We start from the raw sequence: 4,774 nt of genomic DNA on the forward strand, positions 1-4,774 counted from the left end.
AAGGAACTAGGGAGGCCTGTCCATCAACCACCATAATGTCTCCAGGGACTGTACAACCAAACTGGCATCAGTACAGTCCCAAATAGTGCCAACAAGATACTGCCAGAAGGTGCTTATAAGTCCAGGGACATAGAGTGGGACCTGTGGCCCAACACAGATGGGGCTAGTAAGAATGGATGAGTCCAGGAGGTGAGACCAGGGATGAGTATACTTGAGAGTTCCCAACACCTACCCAACCTGAGGGAGGAGCCCAATCCTGAGTCCACAGGTAGGCCACAGAGGGAGTGGAAATCTCCCAAGTGATTTAGTATTTATGTGAATTGGGATGGATGCAGGGCACATCTAGTTAAAAGGGGTGTTAGATGTACTGGATTGTAACATTGTGGCAGGAACTACCATTCCCAGCAGGCTGCTGAGGAAAGAGGAAGAAAGAGGAGGGTAGAGCCGGGATTGAGCACAAGGTAATGGCTCTGCAGAGAGAGAGAAGCAGCAGCTGGTGAGACGTGTGCTGAGACCCAGGAGCTGCAGCAGGGCTGACTCTGCAAGCCGCAGCAGTAGGGCTCAGATGAGGAGCCCAGGTACACAGTAATTGAGTATCCCGTGAGACTAAAGACTAGTTTGAGAGCCCCCCTGCAGTTAAGGGAGGGCTTAAGGTTTCTTCAATGTATTGCATCACATTGTTAATGTTCCCTATTTGTTATCTTGCTTTCTGTCTCTGAAGAGTGTTATTACTGAGTCATTGTTATTGTCTGTTATGTGTATTCTAAGTGTATATATGTTAAAGTTTGCTCAACCATGTCTTTCCCAGTATCCTTAGCATTGATTGGCCTGTGACCCTATCCCTCCAGACTCCCCCGTATAAATTTGAGGACCCTGCTTTTGGCTTCTGTGCAGTTTTGCATTACGCTACTTTGTTTCAACTTCAAGCCATTGGTTTGTGCCCTACTCTCTGCTGCAGGAGAAGAAAGCCAGCCTTTCAGGTATTTGAAGACTCCTATCGTGTCCCCTCTTAAGTGCCTTTTCTGTAATTTGAATATGCCTAGCTCCTTCAACCTCTTATCATATAACATGCCTTCCAAGCTCTTAATCATTTTCATTGTTCACCTCTGGATCCTCTCCAGCATCCATGTCCTTTTAAAAATGTGGAGCCCAATACTGCACACAATAGATGTGGGCTAACTCAGGGGCAGGCAAAATATGGCCCATGGGCCGAATCTGGCCCACCAGATGATTTCATCCGGACTGAGGGCAGATGCCCACTGAGCCTTACTCAGTCCTGCAGAGGCAGCACGCTGTGCTCCCATCCTCCTATACAGGAGGGCCCCAGTCCTAGCCCTGGCCAGTGCACACCACTTCCAGGTGGGGAGGCTGCTCTCCGAACAGCTGGTAGGGAAATGGGAGTGGGTGGGGGGGAAGCTGCAGCTGGGCAGGAGTGTGAATCACGGGGCCAGGGCTGGTGGGAGCACAGGACCCAAAGCACAGGGCCTCCTCCCAGCAGGGTGGCAGGAGCACGGAGCCCAGGTTGTCCCAGTTCCATCGCATGGGGCTCCCTGCGGCTCACATGCAGCTCCCAGGACTCACGTGCCACTGGGGGGAAGCCCCATGTGATGGAGCCAGTGGCCTTTCCCACTCCCTGCCACCACATGCAACTCCCAGGACTCCACCAGAAGTGATGGGGAGCCCCGTGCAATGGAGCCGGGCTGGATTGGCCCCACCTCCTGCTTTGCAGTGGAGTCCCAGGAGCTGCGTGTGGTGGCAGGGAGGGGAGGCAGGCCTTTGCCTCTGTGGCAGGGCACTGTTTGTGCTGACCACTGTAAGGGCCTGAAGCCAGCAGCTGGCAGGTGCCTGATGAGGGTAGCCATTTTGGATTCAGGGCTGCCCATATAAACAGGGCATTTTGCTGCTGGAAGTTCAGGCAACAATATTGCCTGGCTGCAGGGATGCTGGTATCACCTGGAGGTAAGGAAGGAGCTGTAGGGGATGGTTTGGAGGCTCCTGGTCCTGAGCATGACCTAAAACTGTACCCTGCTGGGAGTGGGTGGCCTGGTGAGGCTCTCAGTGGCGAGGGAGCCCCCAGGAAATGCCAGGCCAGTTACCACCCTAGTGAAAGGCAAATTGGGGCACCTTAACCCCAGTTCCCACCTTTGGGTGGGTTAGGTGACAACAGAGGTAGAGGGGGCCAGGCACAGCTACGGCCACCTGAGCCCACCCAAGGTGGGAAGCCCCAAGACCCCAAGTGGCAGGGGTGGTGTAAAGCCCCAAGTGAGGGGGAGAAGAACTAGAGGGCTGAGGGCCCGGTATATATACAGACCCTGAGTGTTACCCTGAAAGGGGTCTGAGTGTGCTTAGACCCGGCTGGGTAATTGCCTGGCCACTACCCCGGTGAGGGTCGTGGGAGAGGCCCAACAGTCAGTACGCCTGCCACCAAGGAATGGACTAGCTAAGCCTATGGCCAAAGGGTGCCTGCTCTAAGAGGGAGGAAGGCGGCATAAGTTGTTGACGTGAGAAAGAGACCCTGTGAGAGAGGGTGGAGTGAATGAGGCCCAAGTGAGAGGCAGGCAGTATGACTGTGTATGTGACTGAGGCCTGATGGCGTGGCCTAAGCATGCTCCGGCTGTAGGCCGGGGGCACTGTAGCATCTGGATGCTATCTGCAAGGCTTGAGCTGTGGTGTAGGGGAGGTACGGAGCTGCGGACACCCCCAAATATGGGGGTGCAATAATGGGCAGCCTCCCACCTTATTTAACAGAATATTATTATTCCAACAAGACATGGTGGGCGAGACAGGCGGGCGGCATGCCCAGAGGCAGGTCAGGGGCTAGCTGCGGCTAGTGGGGATACCCACTTTGCCACATGGGGATCCTCTCTGCAGTGCATGGCTCTGGCTGGGTCCTGGCAGCTGCACATGACCTGCCAGGAGCACCATATGATAGAACCAGGCTGGCCTAGCCCTGCTCCCTGCAATCACGTGCAGCTCCTAGAACTGGCCAGAGCTGTGCACTGCTGGGGGGCTCTGTGGGCCAAGAGTCCCAAGGACCCACCATCTACTGCTGCCATCATCAACAGTGGGAGCTGTGCACCATTGTGGGAGCCAGCGGCACACCCCACCATGCTTATACACACCCCCACATCCCATCACACACACAGATCCTACCAACAACACTCCACACACTCTCCCATCTACCCCCCACACACAATATACAAGAGTAAGACTTTATTTTGAGCTTTTATGCAACCACCTTTATATATGCTATGCAAATGCATATAAATCAGGACAAAAATATATTTTTTAATAAAAATTAAAATATAGTAGATGTTCGGTGGTTTGTTTGGTTTTTGGTTTTTTGTTTTTTAACATATGATTTTGTTCTTTTCTGGTTCCAGGATGGGAACTCCTTGCCTTTCCAAAAGCAGTACTTTGTGGGACACGGCAAAGGATTTCCGGTGGCAAAGGTCAGGGGTTAGGTGCAGGCCTTCCCATCCCAAGATGATGACAAGGGGGCGGGGCTATCCTTACAGCCCTCAGCAGTTCACCAAAACTCATTAAGTGACCCTCCAGTCAAAATAATTGCCAGCTCCAGGTCTAACCAATGGTGAGCAGAGAGGCACTATCACCTCCTATGCCTTGCATTTATTGCTTATTTTGATGCATCCCAGAATCATATAAACCTTTTGTGCAGATGCATCACAGTTCAGCCTCCTGTTAAATCTGTGATCTTTTATGACTGTAGCGCTGCCATCTAGCCAAGTGTTTTGTGGTTTTGATTATTCCTCCTGAGGTGTAGCACCTTGCATTTGTCAGCATTGAACTTCATCTTGTTAGCTCTAGCCCAGCTTTCCAATCTGTTGATCTTTCTAAATTGTACCCCTGTCCTCCAACGTGTCTGCAAACCTTTCTAGTTTCATGTACATTACAAACTTGCTCAAGAAGCTTTCTATACCAACATCCGAATCATTAATAAACCTGTTGAATAGTACTGGGTCCAGGACAGACCCCAGGGGTACTCCAGTCAAAACCTCCTGCCACTCTGACATGGATCCATTTATAATTACTCTTTGCTTGCAGCTACTGAGCCAGTTGTCTGTCCACTTAACAGTAGTTTTGTCTAGCCCACATTTCTCCAATTTGTTTATAAGGCCATATGGTATCTTGTCAAAAGCCTAGCTGAAGTCCACATCATCCACCTAGGTGACCCACATCATTCCCTTCATCTACCCCAGTAGTTATTTTGTCAAAGATCACGTTTGTTTGACATGCTTTGTTCTTAGTAAATACATGTTGGGGTCTTGTAATCATTCTTTCCTCCTCCAGATGCCTGCAAATGGACCTCCAGTAACTTCCCAGGTATTAAGGTGAGACTAACTAGTCTATAGTTCCCCAGGTCCTCCTTTTTGCCTTTTTAAAATAGGGGCACTATGTTGGCCCTTTTCCAGACTGAGGGGAGGTATACAAGGTCAGAGTGAGGACTGTGTATGGAAAGCAACTTTAACTGTCTTCACTAATAAATTATGTCTTGTTTATTTTTACCACAATGTTCTAGTAAGCTGTTTCACATTAAAACTATATTAATTTATTATTTTTACTGTAGCAGTTTTTTTGATTAAGGAATTATAAGAAAGATTCATAATGAGTATATTGTGGCCCTGATACTTAAGACCCTTATACATGTGCTTAGCACGCATAAGTATTTGCTGGCTTGACATCTAAAGTTAAAGTAACCAACTTTCCTGACTTTGGGGGATGTGTCCCTGAAGAGTTACTGAAATGGGACTTC

General features: G+C 50.0%; 1 long non-coding RNA gene across 1 annotated transcript; it reads left to right on the forward strand.

The window, feature by feature from the left end:
* Positions 1-541: 541 nt before the first annotated feature.
* Positions 542-3,490, forward strand: LOC109291975. The gene is made up of 3 exons (XR_002096006.1): positions 542-578; positions 809-980; positions 3,384-3,490. It is a non-coding gene; the product is annotated as an uncharacterized LOC109291975 (long non-coding RNA).
* The last annotated feature ends 1,284 nt before the right edge of the window (positions 3,491-4,774 follow it).

Source organism: Gavialis gangeticus, unplaced genomic scaffold (assembly GCF_001723915.1).
Source record: "Gavialis gangeticus isolate Ggan-Ray unplaced genomic scaffold, GavGan_comp1, whole genome shotgun sequence".
NCBI classification, from domain to species: domain Eukaryota; kingdom Metazoa; phylum Chordata; order Crocodylia; family Gavialidae; genus Gavialis; species Gavialis gangeticus.